We start from the raw sequence: 27,726 nt of genomic DNA, 5'->3' as shown, positions 1-27,726 counted from the left end.
TATATTCAAAAGAAAATAGAATTAGCTTCCAAACAAGGAATTGCCTATATTAAACCAGATATCGCCAGAGATTTTTTTCTTCAAAATCATACATTTCATTTTGAAACCTAAATATTTTAAAAATAATGGAGACAGAAAACAATAAAATAATTTATAGAAATTCACTGAGATAACGGATGTTTTCTAGCAGTGGTATTGTCATTGTTGGCGTTCTTTTAAAAATATGGTGGCACTAAATGAGTAAATGCCTATTTAATATAGACATCAGTTCTCAAATAGGCTTTAATAAAACACACTAGAAGTATTTAACCGACATTTTGAAAAATTATAAAAGTAAATTGAAATGTAGACCGGATAAATTATACGAACGAAAACTCTCTTTAGTAGAACACACAACTAAACAAATTCTTGGATATCAACATGAAGTATTGAGTACAATGGATGGTGTTAAAGAATCTATCCTAATTTTTAGCTACGGGTTTGATGGTTCTAACGGTCACAGCTTCGTCCCTATGTTTATAACCGTCATCAATTACATTAGATTTGATACCCATTCGGAATCAAAAATATACCTAAAGCATTTCATTGATATTTCTTTTCATAGTAGGGAGGATTAGTCACCTCGCAAAGACAATAATTCATAAATATACTTAAATATCTAATTAAATATCAAAATTGAAAGTTAATTTATAAATAACATTAATAAAAATGGAACCCAATTACGATGAAGATACTGAATGGAATGATGTCTTGCGTGCCAAAGGCATGCATGATTGATGAGACCATACAAAAACGTACCGACCTGGTTGGTGAACGTAAAAATATGGAAGACATGAACCTGGATGAATTAGATGAACTGGAAAAGTCCGAAGATGAAGAAGTCCTCGAACTGTATCGTCAACAACGTATAGGCGAAATGAGACCATTCGTCGAGTAAGCTAAATTTGATACAGTATGTGAAATTGCTGGCTGTGATTATGTCGATGAGGTGACCAAAGCTTGTGAGTGAATATGGGTAGTATTGCATCTATATGCCAATGGTGTGCCACTGTGTTCACTTATCCACCATCACATGCAGGCATTGGCTGCACGTTATCCACATGTATACCCAATTTCCCCGAAAAGAATTGCCCAACTGTGTTCGTTTACTTTGAGGGACAACTGAGAAAACAATATGTTGGTCCCTTGGAATTGTGTCAGTTTTTACACATGATGAATTGGAATATATGTTGGGACAAGCAGGTGCAGTATTAAGGATAAAATGTTTGCCGATTTGGAAAATCAAATTGATTTCGATTAGGAAACAACAAATATTGGTTTTGTTTTATTTAAATGTCTTGAGTCACATACATATATTTTTTATAATAAAAAAAATATAAGGAAAAAATTGGGAGGTAACGTTAAATGGGGACTACTTTTAAAACTTGGCTAAAACTAATAGTTTTTGGTAGTAAGAATTGCAACCCGAAGACCTCAAGCTCTTCTATATGAAGACTTCCAGCTCAATTGCAACCCGAATTGTTGTGAAAATTTTCGAATATTAGAATTGACTAGCGCTTCCTTTTTCCTATTATGTATTATATTTCTACACACCAAATTTAGTGATAGCACTTCGGAAAATGTTTTTTTTTTTGCCAATAAAATACTGAATTAGTTCCATAGTGTATTGTAATAATGTAGGTTTGTATCTCTCTACAGTTTTTATACTTTTAGGATAAATATGTTATTCACATATATAATTTATATGATATTACATAAGCTAACAGATTACAACGCACATTTTACACATTGCTATGTGTTGTTGCTTAGGGTCAAAAAACATAAGGAGTGTTTGGGTATTGCTAGTTTCAGAAACAAAGCCTGACATTATCCGCATATACAATTATAGGATTAACCTCGGATTTCCATGCCTATTTAAAATAACAACATATACACTGGTGCGAAATCTAAGCCGTTCATTGTTGATTTTTTGCCACTATTTTTTCAGTTTTAGTATTTGATCACGAAACTTTGTGAAATTTCGGAAATTGACAAATCAACAACAAAACTAATATATACATTTATTAATTTGTTATTGTAACAAATTTATCACATGTCGCTGGCTATATTTGTCTCTCCTGTAAAATTGTAAAATATGAACTTATTGCCTCAACATTAAAATAAATTTAAAACTAAAACATTAAAAAAGTTTTTATTTATTCAATGTGCATTCTTGACTATTGTATATTAAATAGGATATCGTCAGCTAAAATGCAAAAAGGCGTAACTAACAAAAAATTGAAAATTGACTTTTTGAATGAATATTGTGAATGTCAATAAACTACATGTGTTGACAAAGTTTTACACGTCTGCGGTCAAAAATGGAGCTTCTATTAACAAAAACAAAAAGACTTAACTACAAGTGGGTTTATTGATAAATGCAAAAAGGCGTAACTAACAAAAAATTCATTTTCAAAATTCAAATTCAAAATTTTTTACTTAATTGTTATGACTGCCATTAAACTAAATAACTAAATTTCTTAAAAAAAATATAGTCTATTATTCGTCATATGCAATATCACCCCGCCGGGCATACTTTTTCATTTCACATGACATGTTTATAGTTTTCATTCAAAACTGTTTTTTGCTTCTCCTACACAATTATGCTTTTGTTAGTTACCCCTTTTGCATTTTAGCTAACGATATATAATATTTGATTAATTTTTTATTATTTTCATATTTTATAGCAGACCCGGCAAAGGTTGTTTTGCCGTATCAGAATTGGTTTGGTAAAAATTAAAGAATTCATGAAAAAAAAATAAATTTAAAAAATATTTACCATTTTATTTATGTCAAATTTCCGGTATAACAAATACGCATAATATTTTCCTCACTACGGTAATATTTTAAGAAATATTGTTATTGTTAAATATTACATTATGTCAGTATGTGTGGTATTTCAGTTTATCAATTTGTCGAACTTATTCCACCAAACATTTTTCAGGAGAAGGTCAAGTTTTGATCTAACTACTCTTACCTCAAGAGATAATTTAGTATACATAAGTCAATTCATAAGTCCTTTGAATCAAAATTGGTGCAATCGTCCTTGAGTTATAAAAGGTGTAAATAACACAACATTCCAAATTTTCTTTGGTAAAACTTTTTCAACCGTAGGCAAATTTGAGTCAAATTGGTGCAGTCGTTCTCAATGGAAACATTTTTCACATTAAGAAAAATATATAAAGAATCTAATGCACAATTTTCTCCATGTAGGATTCGAATTCATATAAATACTTCCCGAATAAAAGAAAATGTTAAAAAACACCTTCCATAGCTAGCTAAGTTGTTGAGGTATTTGTAATCTTTTGTAGCATTTATTGAACATTTTAAATGGATATTTTGTATATCCTACATTTTGGTATGCCAGGTTTTATACAAAAAAAAAAAAAAAAAAAAAAAACAATTGGCTCACAATTATTGTGAGTTTTTAAGCCTCCTTATCTTTGGTCCATATGTTGCATAGTGTAATTTTAGGTACTTTGAAAGGAACTTCTCTGTAAATTGTCGGTATAGTATCACTTTATGCTACATAGCCCACGTAATGGTAGGCAAGTCGCTACTCTTTCAAAATATGTTTTTCAAGTATTTTTCTCAAAATTTTCTTTTATAAAATCCTTCCCATTTCAATTAAAGATATTTAAAAAAATTTTTAGTCCAATTGGTCCCTCCGTTCTCAACATGATGAGTTACTTATTTTTTTTCATTTCACTCCCACGCGCTACTCACGAAAACAGGTTATGTATGAATTGGTGTCGGAGTACTTAATGTCGATTAAGCACCCAATCTCTAATCGGGCAAAACGTAAAGAAACTATATAGAGCGCCATCTGTCGGGCAAACATAAAATTAAACAGAAACACTCACCACGCCTCATAAAGCATATACATAAAGATTGGTCAAAATCGGTACAGTGGTTCTTGAGTTACGGTGCAAAAACACAAAAATACTAAATATTGCGCCATCTGTCGGATGAACCTAAAACTACACAGAAACACTCTTCACGCCCCATAGAGCCTGTACATTAAATTTTGTCAAAATCGGTGCAGTAGTTTTTGAGTTTAGCGATCACGAACATACACGTATATATATATATAGATAATTAATCATTACTTATATAGTGTTTAATTAATTCAATTTCATTTTCTGAGTCATTAAGAATATTTATATATGTAGGGGAGACTTAGATACATTCGGCGATGACGTTTTCGATATGAAGCACTCGTTATTCATCACTAGCTTTGATCCAAAGGTATCGAATACAAAAATGAATAACTGTCACAAAGTTTGAAATCTGTAGTTAATAAGCTTATTTAGATGCACGTTCCTTTTTTGGTTTTGTAATATTTCCATTCCATTTCGTAAACTTTTAAAATTTTAAGGCAGTATAAATATAAAGTAATTGATTACAATGTATATTCTTATAAATATATAATAAGAACTAGCTGACCCGGGAAACGTTGTTTTGCCTTATCAATATTGGATCAATATATGGTTGGTAAAAAACATTTGCCACTAATTTTATGTCAATAAAAAGTATTAACTGATATCCCAATACAGGCCCAAGCACATAACAAATATTTTTTAATAGAAGATCATGTTTTGTTATTGCTCCAACGTTTTTTCATTATCTTATATGTCCCTTCTTGAAGGATTCTTAATTACAATGACATTTTGTTCATGTCCAACTGTTCTTTTGATTTTTATATTGAAATCAGTATATAACTCGAAAAATTTTAGATTTGGCATAGAAATTTAGTGGTTTTCGCTCAGTTATAGGTATATTTCATTTTTAAATAAATTGTTAATTAGTTTATATATAGTTTGCTATATATTTTATAAATAGTTTTTGACAGTTATGGGAGATGAGTTTGGCCAATGTTGACGACGTAGACCGTCTTTTAATTGTAAATGCCTATTTTATATCTTAACTCTTAATCGTCAAATGTTGTAATCGGATTTGCTATATCCTCATATTTTTAACAACTTGATTTTAATTTAACATTTGAGTAAGTTGCTGTTTAATCCTTTATGGCCCAATGTTGCCCATAGGCAACAAAATGTTCTAGAGCTTTTATTTAATACGCGGCAAGTAAATGTATATTTTTGGATTACATATTTTATGAGCTGATTATAGACGACACATATCAAAATTCTAAAAAAATGAATTTTTTGTTGATATTGGACTTTTATTTATCGGAAATAAGGTACCGTATCTACCGAATGTAACGATGTAGCGACGTCAAATTTTGTTCATATCCTATTTAGGATAGTTACATTAAATCTGTGCATATGTACCCTTACAATTGCATGTCAATGTTCACTCGAAGGAACATACTCATGTCTTTCTACAACCTATGCTAAATTTAATTTCATTCGGGCAAATTTAGTGTCGTCTGCGTACCATGGGACACATTTATGGAAAACTATGTATAGTAAAATTGATACATAATATTCTGTACGTCACAAAAATGCGACCTGTACTTTGTTTACAATATAACATGGGCAGACAGACAAATTTCGTCCAAATCTAAAGCTATATAGAGCTTTGGTGTACCATTTACATAAACTCGGACGAAAATATATATGGTAGGTATATCGAATTTTTTTTCCCGAAACTTACCACTCATCATTCTAGGCTCAATTCTGTACGCCATGCCAAATTTCGTGCAAATCGAAGGATATATAGGGACTTTGGTGCACCATTTACATAAAATCGGACGAAAATATATATGTGAGCTATATCTAAAACTGAACCGATTTTCACGAGTCTTAGCACACATCATTCTAGACTCAATTAAACACGCTATACCAAATTTCGTGCACTATTTACCTAAAATCGGACGAAAATGTATATGGGAGCTTTATCTGAATCTGATCCGATTTTCACGAAATTTAACACACATCGCCCTAGGCTTTATTTAGTACGCTATGCCAAATTTCATGTAAATCGAAAGTTATATAAGGACTTTGGTGCACAATTTACATAAAATCGGACGAAAATATATATGTGAGCTATATCTAAATCTGAACCGATTTTTCCCAATTTCAATAGGGGTCGTCCTTGGGCCATATAAATGAGCTGTGCCAAATTTCATCCAATTCGAATCAAAAATGCGACCTGTACTTTGTTTACAATTTAACATGGACAGACGGACATGCATAAATCGACTTAAAAAGTGATTCTGTGCATATTCTCAAAAGGAACCATGTGTCTATCTCGTTTCCTTTCGCCTGTTACAAACGTATGCACAAAGACATAATACCCTATACCACAGTGTGGTGAAGGGTATAAAAATAATACAATTTTGACAAATATGAAAATAGGACTTCATATCCAACAGCTAAAGAAAATAAGACAAAACTTCAAATATCTGACGTGAATACTAATATGTTAATGATCGCATTATTAGTATTAGAACATACATGAACATATAAATTTTCATATACAATAGTTTTTTCATGGCAATGACAATCCAATTAATTGTAGAAAATTTACATATTTTGAGAATTTTCCATAATTGACAATTACTTTAAGATATTATACGCTGCCAATTTTCGCCCAAAATGTGTCCAAAAAGAACTATGAAGGGATGAAATCATAAAAGTTCAATATAAAACGTGTGGAAATGCTAATATCTTCCAAAATATATTTGCAACATTTTCGCGGATTTTTCTCAAAATTTTCTTTCATTGAACCCTTTCAACTTCAATTACAGACTACTAACAGAAACTTTAAGTCAAATCGGTCCAGCCGTTTCTTTAAAATAATTTTTGCAAGATTTTCGCGAATTTTTCTCAAAATTTTCTTTCATAAAAACCTTCCCACTGTAATTACCGACAACTGAAAGAAATTTTGAGTGAAATCGGTCCAGCCGTTCTCAATTGATGCGTTAGTATACATTTTTCTTGCTCCATTTTTATATATATAGATAATAGAAAAAAACGAAAAAAACTATAGAAAGTACCTTTGGGGTACATTCGGCATATTAAAGTGGGGTACATTCGGCCATATACGGAATGTGCCATATTACTTGTATACACTTTTTCTGGGTTTGTCTTTAATAATAATCTATTAATATGGTTCGATATTACATATATAAGATTGATGGCATGTGTTTTTTTAAAATCGGTGTAAATCACAAACTTCACACTTTGAAAATAAAATAATATACTCAACGAGTTTAAAATTTAGCGTCTGAAATCACTAAATATAAAGCAAGTAAATAAATATAAACACGAAGAATATTGGTAGGGGTTTGAGCTTTCTATTTTTTTTTATCGCCTTTCCCATGTCGAGAGTCCCATGTTTGAGAGTGGAATAGAAACTCAGTTACAGAATCTACTTCAACAGTCAGTTTGATATTATGTTTCACTACTCGTTTAAAAAATATTAGAATTTATAAGTTCTACGCTCATACAAAAACCTACATTAGAGTATACAAAATTATTAAGTGACTAAGTAAAATGCCCATAGAACATTTATTCTAAAACTAATATTTTTAACACCATCATTGTATTCAACATACTACGTCTACTTTTTAATGTAGACAATCGAATTTTTTTAACCTGATAGTGTAAGATGGCAACACAAAACAAAAACTAGAAATTGTTTCTGCACTAATTCGATTTTACAACAGAACCGTATTCTAATATATGTCAAACCAGAGACGTAAATAGTTGTTTCGTTATATATGGATCGGAGAATTTTTTAGCCCACGGTTTTATAAATCCTAAGACACCTTGGGATTTATTTACCATAGATATAACATGATTTTTAGAATTTAATTTTGGATCCATTAAAATACCAAAATCAACCAAAAATTCTATATATTTTATCTTATCAAAGAAGTATTTCTAGAAAAAGCCATATGTTTACATTTGTTTAAATTCAAGTCCATACAATTTAAGCTGCAACTTTGAAATTACCTATTTAAGTCATGCTGAAGTAATTCAGCTTGGTTTTCCGAAAGATGGGTAATGAACAACTTGACATCATCTGCATACATTAGCAATTTGGAATGCGATACAGAACTTGCAAATCATTTACAAACAATAGAAATAGAATCCCGCCTATGTGAATTCATTGCGGAACAACTGATGGAACATTAATAGATTTTGAAAGACATCCCTCAAACAAAACTAGTTGTGACCTATGTTGATATCCAATTTACTAAATCTATACTCAAGCCAAGCCTCAATTTATAAAGTGAAAGTTCATTTAGCAACAGAATAGGTAGAATAGTCTATAGAAGAGTCAAATTTTTTATATTTTCTAAAAAGTTAATTTTTTGATTTTTTTATGTTTGACAGTTCGCGTGTATTCCATGAGTGTCTATCAAGGTCTAAGCAGAATGTTGAATGTCGCGTTGAGTCATCCGTCGCTTTATGTGTTATAGAAAATATAACAACCACAAGTAAACGATAATACTAATTTGAAGTTTAACTTTTAAACCTTTTGCATGCGTAAACGCGATAACAAAAAATGCTAAACGCGTTCTAACAGTAGAAACACATTCGGAAATAAATTAGTTTAGCATAACATAAAATGTATATATTGTAAACTCGAGATCAATATGACTCTTACAAATGCATATAGCGGTCAAATTTACAAATGAGATGAGTTAAGTTTGCTAAAGCTTGTTTTTTTCAGCTAAAAGTAGTTTTGAATGAATTTAAAGAATTGTCAGAAATTAAATAATTATGGGCGATAACTATCTTCAGGAATGCTAATGGGAGGTATTCCTATTAATTCAAAATGAATCTCTCATGATTATTTAATAAATTATTTTTTTGGGGATTAATGTCACAAAACCGACTAATAATTTCAGAAGTAGATTAATTTAAATTCACATTACATGTCAAAGGATTAAGAGCTTCTGATTCTGGCAATTGAAGCTACTTTACATATAGCATATTAATCAGATATATGATTTAATTGAATAAAGTTAGAAGATGTTAGAATATTTGGCATCAACTGCAATGAGAAAGCCATCACTGATGGAAGCATATAGCATCGTAAAAAGTAACTTCCTTAAATTTTTTATTTAATATAATAGTTTATATCATCAACCGTAGTATCCGGTGCAAACCGTTACTAATGGTCTTTGGGAAGATTGTGTTATTTTACCAGTTAAAGCCACTGAAGATTCACCAGATATAGGAAGTAATAACTCCTGTATTCCATGAGTAGTTTTCGCCAGACAAGGGATAGCAACACTCATAGTTTTAGGAGTTATTGCTCCTTCCAATATGCCCTTTCTGTCTTCAGTAGTTGCCTTCATCATAATACTAGCATACGACTGGCTATAAACAGCTTCAGTTGTATCTATGACGTGATGTAGGGGAGACTGGGGCACCTTCGGCACTTTTTGTTTAGAGCTTTATTTCTCAGTACTTATTCAACATATATAAAAACTTTATGATTGATTATTTTCCTGATACTTAGTTATAAAAACTAGTACCAAAAACATATAATATACTAGCATATGCCCACTACTTTGTTAGCGGATCTTTTAAATTTATAGTTAAAATACACAAAAAACACTTTATTACTTCCGGTACTCAGTGGCTTTTTTGTATAGGATTACTTATTTGTATATTAAGTCCCGTCTGTTTCACTACATCGGAAGTTTAAACCAGTATAGGTCAATGTTGGCTTGGAAATTATATTTCAACTGTAAATGTCCGTAATTTTTAGTACACATTTTCGAACAACATTCGAACACCATTGCCTCTTTATACTATTTTTAGTGTGAATTTCCAAAAACAAATTAAGTATTATATTTAATGCGAAGCATTGTTTTTCATACAAAATGCTTTGTACCAAATTTCAGAATTCTATCCCCACCCGTACCGCAGTACCTTTTAGAACATATTCCTGGATATGTAGAAATTTATTTATGTAGAAATGTTTGCTCAGTGGCATTTTTAGATCCATTTGTTAAGAATTTAGTATTTCCATGCCTTTTAGAATCCGTTTAATACAAAACTTTACGAATACACTATTTTCTTGCTCACATAAATTGTCCACTCTTAGTACAAATATTTAGTATATTTCTATTCTGACCATTCACATTATAATATAGTATTTAGTACCAATTTAAAGAATATTTATGAACAAAATTTCTATTTAAAATAGCTTCCTTATTAAAACCGTTCCGGCGTAATACAGTTTTAAGTACCATTTTAGTACAAAGTTCTAAAAATATGTTTGCTGAACATTATATGTGTAATATCTTAGTCTACATACCAAATTTTATATATGTATCTCTAGCGGTTCCATTCAAATATAATATTCAGTGCTTTTTAATACTTATGAGTACTAAATTCCAAAATTCGATCGTCGTAGGCGAAGCTGCGTACCAAATTTCAGAGTTCTATATCCAAGCGTTCTGCAGTAATAAAGTTTTTAGTACTTTTTAGTACCATTTTAGCACTAATTTCCAAAAAATATTTTTGCGCCGAATTCTATTTTTAATATTATAAGCTGCATACCAAGTTTCAGATATGTATCTCTACCGAATCCATTCAAATAAAATATTTAGTACCTTTTAGTACTAAATTGAAACAAATTTTCACACATTCCACTTCGCTTATCGTAGGCAAAGCTGCATAACAAATTTCAGAGTTTTACATCTAACCGTTCCCGCATAATATAGTTTTTAGTAATTTTTAGTACGAATTTCCAAAAACCCCGCCTTATCACACGCCTCCGCACCAAAGCCAACATACATGCCAAATTTCAAGTTTCTAGCTTTAGCCGTTTCGTCACTTATAACGCAACTCTTTTATATATAGATTAGTATTAGTTAAACATTTTTACAGTTTTGTAAAAAAGTCAAATGTGCCCCTACCCGGGGTAGCTTCGGCATTTGATGGGCACATTCGGCACCATAGTCAAAGCCTTTTTATCAGGTCCTCAAAATGTTCCATTTTGTTTTAATATGCGGCTCAAAGTTTGGCGCAAGGTCACACACACCATTAGTAATAACTTTTTTCTATCGCATTTTCGCCAATGCAAACATTTTTGGTCTTATATGTAATGAATATGTAATTTCATACTATATTAAGGGATTATTTGTAAAGACAAACTCAAAAACATTTTATGGAAATAATATTGCACTATCTGTATATGGCCGAATGTGCCCACTTCAAAAGGCCGAAACTACCCCGAAGGTATACTTTTTATAGTTTTTTCATTAATTTCTATCAATCTTCTAAAAATCATATATTTTTAATTATTTTTATAAGAATGTAAATTGTAATTAACTACATTTTAATAATGCTGCCTTAAAAATTTAAATGTTTTATACACGAACTACTTAAGAAATGGAATGGAAATATTACAAAAAAATCTGTAAAAAATAAAAAAAACGTGCATCTAAATAAGTTTATTAGCTAGAGTTATCAAACTTTGCGACTGTTATTTATTTTGATATTCGATACCTATGTATCGAATCTAGTGATGTACTGTAAGAGCTTCATATCGAAAACGCGAATGCCGAATGTGGCCCCATGTGCCGAGCTTTACGACTAGACAATGCGTTAGATGGCGCGTTTTTCGTAGACTTTTTTTCGTACGTAGATGTGATATACAATGAAAATCCAAAATACAAAATTACAGCCAATTCGGTTGAAAATCCGATCCAAAAAGTCCGGTCTTGTTTTGGCCGAAAGCAATGAGTAGGAACGCTGCGTATATAAAAATTGAGTTTATATGAAAAAAGATTTCTATGATCACGAACATTTTATTTAAATTTTAAGGTGTGAGTTAAATTGGTTCACTTTACGAAAATTAGTTATGTACTCAACATCAGTAAATCTAGTGTTAAGAAAATATGTGGGTAATGTGGTATATTATACAACACTATATGTATTAAATTCAATACAGTAGAACTTCGATAATTCGTAATCTTCGATAATTCGTAACAAACTGTCGGTCTCTTGAAAAAATCTCGATATTTCGTAAAATTTACACGCATTTTGGTCCCCTCGAAAAACCTCGATATTCGTATTTTTTATTTTAACAGTAACCTCGTAAATTCGTAATCTCGATAATTCGTAATCTTCGATAATTCGTAAAAATTTGCTGGTTCCTTGAATTACGAATTATCGAAGTTCTACTGTATTTACTAGAACATTGTGTTTTATTGTTAAAAAGAAGATTTAGTACAAGGAGTTAAAGTTTAGAATATAAGAAGGGTGGTATGGCGCAGTAGATCGGTGGTATTTGAATCCAATTCTTGTCAAGTAATCCTTGAACTCTTCAGATACAAAGCCTGTACCATTGTCGGACACGATTGTAATTGGAACTCCGTAAGAGCTCCTCTAAGGCATTAATTGTGCCAGCTGATGAAGTCGATGATGTTGTCTTAACTTCACCCCATTTACTGTATGCGTCAGTAACTACCAGTAACATTAATCCCACAAAGGGATCCCCATAATCAATGTGGATTCCTTGCCATGGTACTCTCGGGTATTGCCAATGATGTTCCACAAACTTCCTTGGTTCATTTCTCACTTGGCCACATTCGTAACAGGCCTTTGCCAAACAGCGGTCAGCTATTTAGAAAATCGCTACGACTTTGGAAATGACTCTTTTTTTTAAATCGCATTTTATTAATTAATTTTGTCATTCCGTTTTTGTCATTTCAGTATATTGAGTGCGTATGAGTGTATATCTTGAGTGCGTTTTTCATCCGAATACATTGGGTTCTTATTGGGTACAAAATGTCTCCAAAAAAAAAAAATTTATAAAAAATCCACTTTTTCTGGTAGCCCCCATATAACGGTACCTCCGAATTTTCAGTATTTTGGGGGGTTTTGATCGTAGTTTTCCACCGAATTGGCTGTAATTTTGTATTTTGAGTTCTTAATAGGTTCCAAATCTCTCCGCAAATAATTATGAATATGGGCCCATTTTTTTCGGGTAGCCCCCATATAAGGGTACTCCCCAATTTTCGGTATTTTGGGGTTCTTGAGTGCGGTTTTCAACCGAATTCGCTGAAATTTGGTACATTAGGTTCTTATTGGGTACTAAATGTCTCCACAGAAAATTATAGGAACAAGTCTAGTTTAGGGGCTCCACTCGGATCGCTTTGAAATTGTTACCGTAAGTAGTCCTCGTTGAACTGATTACAGTGATATATATTTTATGTGGGGAAATGCATACTTCCCGAGATATGGGCCTTGAAATTTCGGAGCATATCTTGATTAAAACGGCCGTTTTAGTAATGCCACAAAGGCAATATGGGTATCATTTTAAAGCTTACAACGAATGCGCATACATGGCTACGCAATCCAAATCCTTTTAAGAGCAATTTTCAAATCAAATTTAAGGTTTTTTAAGTAGCCGGCCTTCGGCCGGGGCTTAAGACTTTCACCTATAGACAGGCGCATACATGGCTACGCAATCCAAATCCTTTTTTAAGAGCAATTTCCAAATCAAATTTAGGTTTTTTTAAGTAGCCGGCCTTCGGCCGGGGCTTAAGACTTTCACCTATGGACAGGCGCACTCATGGCTACGCAATCCAAATCCTTTTTTAAGAGCAATTTTCAAATCAAATTTAAGGTTTTTTAAGTAGCCGGCCTTCGGCCGGGGCTTAAGACTTTCACCTATGGACAGCCGCATACATGGCTACGCAATCCAAATCCTTTTTTAAGAGCAATTTCCAAATCAAATTTAGGTTTTTTAAGTAGCCGGCCTTCGGCCGGGGCTTAAGACTTTCACCTATGGACAGGCGCATACATGGCTACGCAATCCAAATCCTTTTTTAAGAGCAATTTCCAAATCAAATTTAGGTTTTTTTTAAGTAGCCGGCCTTCGGCCGGGGCTTAAGACTTTCACCTATGGACAGGCGCATACATGGCTACGCAATCCAAATCCTTTTTTAAGAGCAATTTTCAAATCAAATTTAAGGTTTTTTATGTAGCCGGCCTTCGGCCGGGGCTTAAGACTTTCACCTATGGACAGGCGCATACATGGCTACGTAATCCAAATCCTTTTTTAAGAGCAATTTTCAAATCAAATTCAAGGTTTTTTAAGTAGCCGGCCTTCGGCTGGGGCTTAAGACTTTCACCTATGGACAGGCGCATACATGGCTACGCAATCCAAATGTTTTTTCTTTCAATTTTAGTTAATCTATATATATAAAAATGGAGCAAGAACGGCTGGACCGATTTCACTCAAAATTTCTTTCAGTTGTCGGTAATTACAGTGGGAAGGTTTTTATGAATGAAAATTTTGAGAAAAATTCGCGAAAATCTTGCAAAAATTATTTTAAAGAAACGGCTGGACCGATTTGACTTAAAGTTTCTGTTAGTAGTCTGTAATTGAAGTTGAAAGGGTTCAATGAAAGAAAATTTTGAGAAAAATCCGCGAAAATGTTGCAAATATATTTTGGAAGATATTAGCATTTCCACACGTTTTATATTGAACTTTTATGATTTCATCCCTTCATAGTTCTTTTTGGACACATTTTGGGCGAAAATTGGCAGCGTATAATATCTTAAAGTAATTGTCAATTATGGAAAATTCTCAAAATATGTAAATTTTCTACAATTAATTGGATTGTCATTGCCATGAAAAAACTATTGTATATGAAAATTTATATGTTCATGTATGTTCTAATACTAATAATGCGATCATTAACATATTAGTATTCACGTCAGATATTTGAAGTTTTGTCTTATTTTCTTTAGCTGTTGGATATGAAATCCTATTTTCATATTTGTCAAAATTGTATTATTTTTATACCCTTCACCACACTGTGGTATAGGGTATTATGTCTTTGTGCATACGTTTGTAACAGGCGAAAGGAAACGAGATAGACACATGGTTCCTTTTGAGAATATGCACAGAATCACTTTTTAAGTCGATTTATGCATGTCCGTCTGTCCATGTTAAATTTTAAACAAAGTACAGGTCGCATTTTTGATTCGAATTGGATGAAATTTGGCACAGCTCATTTATATGGCCCAAGGACGACCCCTATTGAAAATTGGGAAAAATCGGTTCAGATTTAGATATAGCTCACATATATATTTTCGTCCGATTTTATGTAAATTGTGCACCAAAGTCCTTATATAACTTTCGATTTACATGAAATTTGGCATTGCGTACTAAATAAAGCCTAGGGCGATGTGTGTTAAATTTCGTGAAAATCGGATCAGATTCAGATATAGCTCCCATATACATTTTCGTCCGATTTTAGGTAAATAGTGCACGAAATTTGGTATAGCGTGTTTAATTGAGTCTAGAATGATGTGTGCTAAGATTCGTGAAAATCGGTTCAGTTTTAGATATAGCTCACATATATATTTTCGTCCGATTTTATGTAAATGGTGCACCAAAGTCCCTATATATCCTTCGATTTGCACGAAATTTGGCATGGCGTACAGAATTGAGCCTAGAATGATGAGTGGTAAGTTTCGGGAAAAAGAAATCGATATACCTACCATATATATTTTCGACCGAGTTTATGTAAATGGTACACCAAAGCTCTATATAGCTTTAGATTTGCACGAAATTTGTCGTCTGCCCATGTTATATTGTAAACAAAGTACAGGTCGCATTTTTGTGACGTACAGAATATTATGTATCAATTTTACTATACATAGTTTTCCATAAATGTGTCCCATGGTACGCAGACGACACTAAATTTGCCCGAATGAAATTAAATTTAGCATAGGTTGTAGAAAGACATGAGTATGTTCCTTCGAGTGAACATTGACATGCAATTGTAAGGGTACATATGCACAGATTTAATGTAATTATCCTAAATAGGATATGAGCAAAATTTGACGTCGCTACATCGTTACATTCGGTAGATACGGTACCTTATTTCCGATAAATAAAAGTCCAATATCAACAAAAAATTCATTTTTTTAGAATTTTGATATGTGTCGTCTATAATCAGCTCATAAAATATCTAATCCAAAAATATACATTTACTTGCCGCGTATTAAATAAAAGCTCTAGAACATTTTGTTGCCTATGGGCAACATTGGGTCATAAAGGATTAAACAGCAACTTACTCAAATGTTAAATTAAAATCAAGTTGTTAAAAATATGAGGATATAGCAAATCCGATTACAACATTTGACGATTAAGAGTTAAGATATAAAATAGGCATTTACAATTAAAAGACGGTCTACGACGTCAACATTGGCCAAACTCTTCTCCCATAACTGTCAAAAACTATTTATAAAATATATAGCAAACTATATATAAACTAATTAACAATTTATTTAAAAATGAAATATACCTATAACTGAGCGAAAACCACTAAATTTCTATGCCAAATCTAAAATTTTTCGAGTTATATACTGATTTCAATATAAAAATCAAAAGAACAGTTGGACATGAACAAAATGTCATTGTAATTAAGAATCCTTCAAGAAGGGACATATAAGATAATGAAAAAAAACGTTGGAGCAATAACAAAACATGATCTTCTATTAAAAAATATTTGTTATGTGCTTGGGCCTGCATTGGGATATCAGTTAATATTTTTTATTGACATAAAATAGTGGCAAATGTTTTTTACCAACCATATATTGATCCAATATTGATAAGGCAAAACAACGTTTGCCGGGTCAGCTAGTATTATATAATTTTATTTATTTTTAAAGCACTATTCAAACCCTTTAAAATGATACCCATATTGCTTTGGTGGCAGTAAAACGGCCGTTTTAACCAAGGTATATTCCAAACTTTCAAGGCCCATATCTCGAGAAGTATGCATTTCCCCCACATAAAATATATATCACTGTAATCAGCACAACGAGGACTACTTACGGTCAAAGCGATCCGGGTGGAGCCCCTAAACTAGACTTAAGCCAAATTATAAATATAGGTCCACTCTTTCTGGTAGCCCCCACATAAAGGTACCTCCGAATTATCAGTATTTTGGGGGTTTTGATAGTATTTTTGCACTGAATTGGCTGTAGTTTTGTATTTTGAGTTCTTAATAGGTTCCAAATCTCTCCACAAAAAATTTAAATATGGGCCCATTTTTCGGGTAGCCCCCATATAAGGGTACCCCCAATTTTCGTTATTTTGGGGTTCTAGAGCGCCGTTTTCAACCGAATTCGCTGCAATTTGGTATTTTGTATTCGTATATGGCAACAAATCTCCCTACAAAAAAAATTTTAAATATTCGCCCCCTGTTTGGGGTAGCCCCCATATAACCCCCTTTTTATATTAAAATAGTTATCTAATTTGTTCCGCGTTTTGGGTTTGGTTCTAAGACTCTGTTGTAATCATTTCATCTGCGGAGGATATCGAGATAAAAAACTAGAACGTAAGGTTCGATAATGAACTATAGCCCGGATTTAGGCCTAGGCCTAGCCCCTGTGTGGGACGTACCAGAAGGAGTGGACCGATATTCCCCATCTTCGAACTTGAACTAAGTTTGGAAGAAATAATAAGATAGGCAAAGTTTGGATGAAATCAAAATTTTCTGAAACGGATTTGGTCCAAAGAAACATGGGGTCTAGAACCAATATTTCGATGAGGCACATTTTGACTGTATCAAAGTGTATACATCCTCATTAGCCATATGGCTGAGGGTATAAATATCCATTAAAAATTGCTGAAATTTGTATTTGGTGTACATTATGGTTTACATAATCAGTTTGTAAAAAGGTCACTTTTTGTTCCCTATATTTTCATTTCAAGTACCTGTCAGTATATCTATGGTGGAGGGTATCCAAAGTTCGGCCGGGCAGAACTTTACGCTTTTTCACTTGTTGAAATTAAAAAAGAAACCACTATATTCTTGGGAAGATTTACTAAAACTTCCGCAAAAACTTTAAATATCTGAGGAAATTGATAATGATAAACTATACAATAATTACTGCTGCCTTCGAGAAGCTTATACACAAATACCAAAGAATTTGTCAAACGTATTTTTTTACCAAAGTACTAACTAGTATATCGTTAGCTAAAATGCAAAAAGGCGTAACTAACAAAAAATTTCAATTTTCAATTTGATTGAATATTGAATGAATATTGTAAATATTTTGAATGAATATTGTGAATGTCAATAAACTACGTGTGTTGACAAAGTTTTACGCGTCTGCGGTCAAAAAAGGGGCTTCTATTAACAAAAAACAAAAAGACGTAACTACAAGTGGGTTTATTTGATAAATGCAAAAAGGCGTAACTAACAAAAAAAATCACGTTTTACTTAATTGTAATGACTGTCATTAAACAAAATATCTAAATTTGTTAAAAAAATTCTAGTCTATTATTCGTCATATGCAATATCACCCAGCCGGGCATACTTTTTCATTTCACATGACATCTTTATAGTTTTCATTCAAAACAGTTGTTTGCTTCTCCTACACAATTATCGTCAGCTAAAATGCAAAAAGGTGTAACTTACAAAAAATTGAAAATTGACTTTTTGAATGAATATTGTGAATGTCAATAAACTACATGTGTTGACAAAGTTGACACGTCTGCGGTCAAAAAAGGAGCTTCTATTAACAAAAAACAAAAAGACGTAACTACAAGTGGGTTTATTTGATAAATGCAAAATTAAATGTTGTAAAAATTAATATTCGTTTAAAATAATGTATTATTTCTAAGTAATCTGACATGTCTGCCATATCTCAAGTTTTTTTTTTGTATGTGATTTTATAACACTAATGTAGAGGTCGATAGCCTAAAATAAGAACCAATGGAATGCAAAAATAACCACAATCTAGTGAGTGGTGAGTCGACAGTTGTTAGCAAGAGAAACAGCAATCAAGCAAACGGTTGCAAAACTAACAAACACCAAGAGGGCGGAGGACAATACCAAAACAAAATACAGGCGAACAACGAGGAATACCTTTATTGGGAGGAATACCTTTATTTTTGTCAAAAGAGGAGTTTGTGAGCTATAGAAACAGTTGCAAAACAAAAAAAAAAAAAAAAAAAACACCATTTAAGGGGACAGACGGAGATAAGCAATGAATGATGGTTGTGTTTTTTTTTTTCTTGGGAGAAATTTTTTGTTTTTGTCGAAAAAAGGAATGGGAGAGAGAGGGGACAAATTAGCACAAATAGTGGTAAAGTAAAGTAGGAAAATAAGTGTTATAGTAATGAAATGTATTACTTGTATTCAAAGCGAGGCACAATATTGAAAAAATTAACTATTAATGAAATTATGAATATATTCATTAGAATTTTTCTGTGTAAGCACCCGATCAATTTTATTTTTTAGTTTAATGCATGGTAATAGATCTTATTATAAATCCGGTATACATATGAACGGACACTCACAGATAGTTTTCTGTGAATTTGAAATATACATTTAACTAAACTTTTATGGCAAATGTTTACAATATTTTAAATGTATAAATTAATACTTACACATCTAGATGCTCTTTCAGCAACTTCCTCGTTTTGACAGCGAACACGTGGACGCGTTACCTTCGGTAGGTTTGTTGATATTTCAATGTAATAAACTGGAATAACTTTTGAAGAATTTGTTGCGTTTGTGCTTGTCGTTAGAGAGTGGCACGATAAGACTTCACTTAAATGACATTCAATCATAATTGCCGGATCTTCTTCACATCTTGAGAAAATTCGTATGAATTCCGTTGACACTAAAAGCCGTAACTTGGCCTCTCTGTCATTACATAAATTAGGTTCGTAAAATATTAATTTCTCTGAGAAATTTCTGCGGTTAATAATGTATAGATATTGCTGTCCTTTACTTTGCCTGTACGAGTAATTTGGCAAAAGGCCGCCAGGAGCGCCTGTCACACACCTTGGTAGACGTTTTCGATCAGGTAAATAGTGATGCGAACCTCTACTAGTTTCTCTAACAGCACTAGCTGTTTCTGAAGCCAAATCTAGAACACCAATTAAAGGTTTTGTTACAGTACCAACCAGACCCTTTCCAAGTCCACTGAGAAACCCTGGAAATCCATCAGTTTGTGCACCAACATATGTGTGGCGGACAATACTTGTTACTCCTCCAAGTAGACCGAATCCAAAGCCTTTTAAACCAGCAGCCAAGTGTCCCCCTGTTGTTGGGTAACTGACTTCTAATATTTTTTGCCTTGTTTCATTATCTCTTTCATCCAATACCACTCTTCCCAAACTATCGGAAATAGTTTCTGTTAGTTTTGCCGTTGAATTAGAAATACCATGTGTCACGTTCTTTACTAAGCTTTTCACTGAACCCTCGAATATTAAACCAGATACACCTTCGGACAAATCGTTCGCAAAGCCAAGTGGGTTCCCCAAGAAATCTACACTTCCGAGTATAGATGCTGCATGCCATTTTATTTGGTTTATATAATGTACTTTCACAGCCTTCAAGTATATGTCAAGTGTTTCAAAATGATGTCTATCGGAAAATTTATCGAATTCTATAATTGCATCTTCAAATTTTATAAGAGTTAGTCCCAAGAACTTCTTAATCTCGAAAAGTTCTGGGTTAAGTTTGGGTGCAGTGAGTACTGTTAATCGGACCTAAAAAGAAAACCAACAACATTATACATTAGAACAATATATTATTATTAATTAAAAATTATTAATGAAAACTAATATTAACGCAATTGGCGCCACCGTCCTTTAAAATTAATACGAAAATTGGCAATATTATTGTTAGAAATATCATTGTTATCTCAGAAATTGTTTTATTTGATGTTATATATTTTTCTATGCTCTAATCTTTATACTAAATCCAAAATGTAATCAATAAATAATAAAATATTCAAGACGTTGAAAAGCAAAATATCTGGCGTTATCTGCCTTTAACAAGTAAAAGATTGTCAGTAACACACAAAGGTTTTATTATTTGCTTTGATAACAAGTTTACAATCTGTAGAGAGCTACCACTTTGGTTTATAGACCCCATCTTCGGATTTAATGTTGGTTTGGTAAAATCTTACAATGTGCAGACGATGAACCTTTGAATTCGCGTCAATTTAAATTCAAATGTTGACCCTTTGTGGAGGAGGTACCTGAACAAGTAGACGGATGAATCCTATCTTCGATGTTAATCTTGTTTTCGTAAAAATATTACTATTTGCAATGTTTGGATCAAATCAGTCATTCCATTAGTTTGATATTGAATGCATAAGTTTTCAAAATATTAACACAAACCATACTTTGCGCTTATATGTTGCGCAATGATTTAATCTTCATGATTTAATCTTCAGCACAATTTTGAAAATGTTTTTGGAAAGGTACCAATTTCTCCATCTTTATTTGAAAAAAATTCCAAAGTTCGACAATTTGTGGGGGATTAACCGATGGGTCCCATCTTAGACTTAATCTAGGTTTGGTAAAACGAATATGTTGTGTAAAGTTTGGTTCCAATCGATAGTCCTTCCACATTATTTATTTATTTATATATTTCATAGTGCCCAGTGTTAAGTCCGCACTATAGGGACTTGGGTGGTTGGCAGGTACAGTGCAATGAGAGGCTCTCCTAATAGATCCAGTACACGATAGTACTCCGGAGCCAAAATAAAATATGTAAATAGAAATAAAACACGATATGTTTTTGAATAAAAGGTTTCGACCAATGCCGAGTATTTATTTATTGGTAACGATATTACCTTGATGTACAACTATATGGCTTACAATAAAGCCTTGGTGTTTTCAACAATATGTGTGGCCAGTCAGTAACAACGAAAGTTCAAGTAGTACTAACAATGTTGTTGACACAAAGATGCCCAAAAGGTGGCGCAAAAGCTAAATGTCAACAAATGTCCATTGAAATCTGTCAGCCTCATACTATTACAAGGATGTAATAATGAGGAGTAGACAGATTTAAACGGTTTCGACCATTCAAATTAAAGGCTAACTATTTAACCATTTTAAATAGCAATTCTCGCTTAAACATTTGCCGCCTCCCTTGAAACATCCATATGTTTTAACAAATACAATTAATTATAAATAACGGCATAGTGCATGGTGAGCAAAACCTTTTACATTCTTTCAAATATTTTTTCCAATTTATTTTCATCATTTTTTTACTTTTTTCAGATAACAAGCTTACATGCTAACGATAGGGCCATTAGGGACCCCGCGATTATATAGATCATCAATGACCTGTTGTTCGAATGGGTCATTAGGGACCCCGCGGTTGTGTGAGGCCAGAAAGGACCTGTGGTACGAAAGGGCCATTAGGGACCCCGCGAAACGATAGAGCCATGAAGGACCCCGCGAAACGAATGAGCCATTAGGGACCCCGCGAAACGAAAGGGCCATTAGGGACCCCGCGATATGTGAGCCAAATCGTGTGTTGTTTATTGAGGGCCGCCTTACAACGATTTATGAATTTATGTTATAGGACCAGTAATTATCCAGCCGAATTTTGTATTTTGAGCGAGCAGCGATCCAGACGAAAGTCGAAAACTATGATTTTTTACTATTTGTGGATACAAGTCTGCTCCTATCAAAATATCTACTGGACGAGATTCAATGAAGTCGGGATCTGCCCAAACTATATTTGACAAATCCGATTTAAGGTCCGATGTAATCGAAGAGGATGGAAGATTTCCCGATATGGAATCTACTACCAAGGCCGACGTTTCCAAACTGTAAGACCTATTAGAACGACTGCTAAGTTTCAACGAGCACATTTTTCGACATGCAGTAGCGACAGTACAATTTACTCCGCGAATTGTCGAAATTGTGGATTTGACCGGTAGCTTCAATTTCTTCTGAAGTCGCTCGGAAATGAAAGACGACTCAGAAGCCGGATCTATAAGCGCCCTAGCAGCAAAACAAGCACCATGGTTAACAATATTGACCATGGCTGTTCCCAATAGAACTTTGATCTGTGCAGCGTGAAATGTCTGTCGAATAGCAGTGCCGACAGATGCGGGTGGATTAATCACAGTGGAAGATCGAGGTCGAAAAGCTGGAGCGGAAGACGATAAATTCGAGTTTGTGCGAGTCACCATCTGACTCGGAGCGCTCACAATAGAGCTATCTCTGTGCAATAGAGTATGATGTCTCTGATTGCACTTTCGACAAGTACGACTGTTACAATTTTTGACTTCGTGTCCCCTACGAAGACAATTTACACACAGACGATGCCTTTTGACCAATTTCAATCTATCGACAGGTGTACAATTTACAAACCGATAGCAATAATGTATTGTATGTTGCTCTGAACAAAGAACGCAACAAGAATTAGACGACGAACGAGGTGTAGAAGACGCACATGGAGGCGAAACGGAACTGATTTTATTATTTGAGTTTGACACAATGTTAACATTTCTCATTTCATGCAAACACAGAAGAGTACGAATTCTCTCTGTCAAGAATGCATCTAGCTCTTTCCAAGATGAAAGAGACGATTTGGATTTTACACTTTGCTCCCATAAAGCGTGTGTCAATTTGGGTAATTTTTGCAAACAAAGAAATACCACGATCGGATCCCAATTATCCGTAGGTATGTCATAGATTGCCATTGCGGAAAGACAACTATTAATTCCGCGTTGAAGCGACTTTAGTCCCGAACTACTTTCCTGATCCAGCACAGGAAGACCGAACAAATTCTTTAAATGGCTATTTACAATCAAACGTGGATTATCATAAGTGGAATTCAAGGCATTCCACGCAGGTTCAAAACTCCGATGAGTTAGAGGAAATTTCGAGACGATTTCTCGAGCCTCACCACTAGTTTTACTCACCAGATGACATAGACGCTCAATGTCTGTCAGTCGGGAGTTATTAATATAAACCGCACTAAATAAATCTCTGAATGTGGGTCAATCAATAATATTTCCACTGAAAATTTCGATACAGGTAGGAATCGCAAGATTATGAAGGTTATCTCTTTTTGGAGGCTCTACGACAAAGCTTTGGCATATTCTAGTTTTCTCAATATTCATTATTGTGGAGCTAGATGCCTGTGTTCCCACATCACATGAAGTGTGGGACGAAGAGCTCACGTTTTTAACTGTGGCATCTACCGAAAGGTTTTCCGAAGAAATTTTGTCGGGATTTTCCGTTAACGACTCTACCGAACTCCTATGAGAAGAGTTAAGAGGCAATTTATTCAAACTCCTTAACTTAGATAACATTCTTTTTATAACCGAAGAACAACCCACATATTCTTTAAACGAAACCTCATATTTACTATATAGCATATCAAGCTCTTCAGGATTTTCAATGTGGGGGAGACAATTATTAAAAGTTTCCTCGACCGATTTCCACAATTTTTTTAATTTCTTCACTTCTAACCTCAAGATCATATATATCCAATTCTTCTTCCTTCAATGCACCGAAGTGTGCAGTGAATCTCACAATAGAGGTGGAAGCACGGATAAATAAATTCATAGGGGTGAAAGCCATTTTTATCAAATTAACAAAAAATATGAAATAATTCTAAGTTCAAACAAAAAGGCCAGTGGAGAATAAAAGACAAAAGATATGTCGAAATCAACTGAAATGTAAACGAAACGATAGAAACTTTCAAAAAGTTAAATAATAATTCACAAAATATGTCAAATGTCTTCAAATTAATAACAAACAAAAGTTAAATATAGCGAAATTAACAAACTTAAAAGATAAAATTCTAACCAAATACAGTAAATAGAATATTTCTCCTTAAAACGGTCGGAAACAAATAGGAAAGTGCAACTGTAGCTCAAAATCCCACAAGCAAACTACCAATTGTAGCAGACAATGAAAAAAACACAGCTACCGATTGTAGCTTTTTTACGATTAAAAATCGAAATAAAAATCAAATAAATATTAAAATCTTCAAAATTATTAATTTGCAATACCACAATTACGCCCTAAACAATAGAGCACTTTTAGAATTCACAACAATTAGTAAATATATATTAAAAATCAAAAACTGAAATAATCTGCAACTATATGCACAAATAAATAAAATTGCAATAAATTAAAAAATAGCAACAATATGCTAGATATACACCTCACAAGATACTAAAATCCAATTGATGGTTAAAATGCACAAGAAATATTAAATAAAAAATCGATAAATGTTTATAATTTGCAACGATACGCAAAATTAAAGATAAATATTTAAAATCCAAAAAAAATAATATAAGCAACGATATGCTAAATATGCACCATACACTATACAAAAGTCCAATTGACCGATTGTAGGGTGCACTGGATTTTAAAATGTCCAAAATTATGTAAATATTATTCCCTGACACAAATATTATATTTACCATAAAATATAATAATGTGTGTCACTGTCCTAATATACCAGCCGGGGACTGTGTAATAATACACTGGCCGGAGACCGTGCAATAAAACGGACACAACAGAAAAGGGAATATGCGAAAATGTAATATGTATGCTTACATACGTGTGTATATTTATTTGCATGCAAGCGACTGGCTGACCAACTAGCCCGAACAACAAAGCGACGATGCTGGAGTATGTAACTATACGTGCGTGTGTTAATCAACAAATAGGTAGCCACGAATAGGCTGTAAACGTACGTATGTCACACGCGTATATATGAATATATTTTTGTGTATTTTTGCAGTAGATGATATGCAAAATAAAAGATCAATAGAAATGGAATAAAAGCGAAGTTCTTCAACGAATTTTACAAGAACAAATTAAAGAAAGTAAACGATATTTTCTCTACGAATTTAGAGAAAAACAAAAAGTAACCAAATGTAAAGAAGAATTATCACTTTTTGTTTTGGTACAAATATTCCCGTATGCCTGTCCGCGAATGGACTTTGACCGATCGTCAACAAAAGGAGGGAATCCGTGACGCGTTGTAACGACGGCCACACAAACAAACGAAACACTTTATTATTATTGTTTTTGCTCACTTGCACTATACGTACCAATAATTATTTTAATATTAATGCTGTGGACTGTAATAGCAGCAACCCAATGGTCTTATCCAAAAGAAGCCAATCCGTATCGCGGCTCGAAGTGACCAAATGTTAAGTCCGCACTATAGGGACTTGGGTGGTTGGCAGGTATAGTGCAACAGATTCTCCAATTGAGTCAGTACGCCCAATGCGTACTCGTGAGCAAAAAATAAATATAAATAAAACACAATAGTTTTATTAAAATGTTTGTCGACCAATGCCGATATTTATTGTTGGTAAACGATATTACCTTTGGCACAACGATATGTACGCTGGCTTACAATAAAGCCTTGGTGTTTTCAACAATATGTGTGGCCAGTTCAAGTAGTACTAACAATGTTGTTGACACAAAGATGCCTAAAGGTGGCGCAAAAGCAAAATGTCAACAAATGTCCGTTGAAATCTGTCAGCCTCATACTATTACAAGGATGTAATAATGAGGAGTAGACAGATTTCAACGGTTTCGACCTTTCAAATTAAAGGCTAACTATTTAACCATTTTAAATAGCAATTCTCGCTTAAACACCCAGTCTTTCGACCTTAAGGCTGTAAGATACATTTCACAATTAAATATAAAATTTATCGTATTAAGCGGCTTAAATGTAAAAGGGAGGGATATTGAACTACTAAAGAATATTATACCGATTAAATTACAAAAAAAAAGTTTTTGATTATTATAGATTGTGATTAAAAAATTTGATTAATTGGATTATGACTACTCCAGTAGGAATGGAATGGAAAATTATTATATATAAAAATGAGTTGTGTTTTTATCTAAATAATTTGTATCACAAATATAAAAAAATTTAACATACATACGTACATTAAAAAAATTTAATTGAATTTGAACTACTCCAATTTATATACAACGTAATGATTTATAAATTCTTCATTGATAAAAAATAAAATAAGTGAGCAATACTGGGCAATAATAATTTATAAAATTTGATTAACTCGATATAATCATGAGTAATGTTCCTGAAAAAACTTCTAAACAGTACAAGATTATCGGCATAATCAAGGCTTTTACGACATATTTTTTGGTATCAATTGAAAGACATAGCTCTGTGCTATAAAGTTTCCTTAACATAAAGTTAACTTTTGACACTAATGAGTTAATATGAGCCTCAAAAGTAAACCCACTATCCACAAGAACTCCAAGACACTTTATACAATCAACAAATTCAATATGTGCGTTATTATATTTACATTAACAGACAATCTATTTTTCATCATCCAATCTGCCACCGTTAAACATACATGATTTACAACACTTTGCATCACATCCGGGAAAGCAGCATCACACTTCATCAACAACTGAACGTCATCGGCAAAAGGAAGACAATTATCAGAAGATATTGCAACAAAAAAATCATTTATAAACAAAATGAACAACAACGGACCAAGAACGGATCCTTGAGGCACGCCACTTATAACGGGCAAATAGCTCGAACAATTACCACCAGCGAAAACGTACTGATACCTATATCTAAGATACGATTTAATTAAAGCACATGATGTAATAGAAAATCCAAAATAATTACAAAGCTTAAAGACTAGCAGTTCGTGATCAATCCTGTCAAAAGCTTTCTCTAAATCAATAGACAGGAGAACACAGCAACCATGATCACTTGTAATATGACGAATCTTGTCAGTAAGACATACAAGCAGAGACGTTGCGCTTCTATTATGCCTATACCCAGATTGCGAATCATGAAGTAAAGATGGGAAGGATATGTGGTCTAAAATCTGTTTCTTTAATATATGTTCCGCCATTTTTGAAAGAATAGGCATTATCGAAATGGGTCGAAAGTCATTAGCAGCATCAGACTTTCGAATAGGAATCACTTTA

The 27,726-nt window shown here is 33.1% G+C and overlaps 1 pseudogene; it reads left to right on the top strand.

The window, feature by feature from the left end:
• The first annotated feature begins 745 nt into the window (after positions 1–745).
• LOC133332123 (viral IAP-associated factor homolog) lies at positions 746–27,256 on the top strand (annotated as a pseudogene).
• The last annotated feature ends 470 nt before the right edge of the window (positions 27,257–27,726 follow it).

This window comes from Musca vetustissima, unplaced genomic scaffold, assembly GCF_032173495.1.
Source record: "Musca vetustissima isolate MV318-11 ecotype Yass unplaced genomic scaffold, APGP_CSIRO_Mvet_v1 utg267722, whole genome shotgun sequence".
Lineage (NCBI taxonomy): Eukaryota > Metazoa > Arthropoda > Insecta > Diptera > Muscidae > Musca > Musca vetustissima.
The sequence above is the reverse complement of the archived record's forward strand: the minus strand, read 5'-3'. Positions and strand labels throughout refer to the sequence as shown.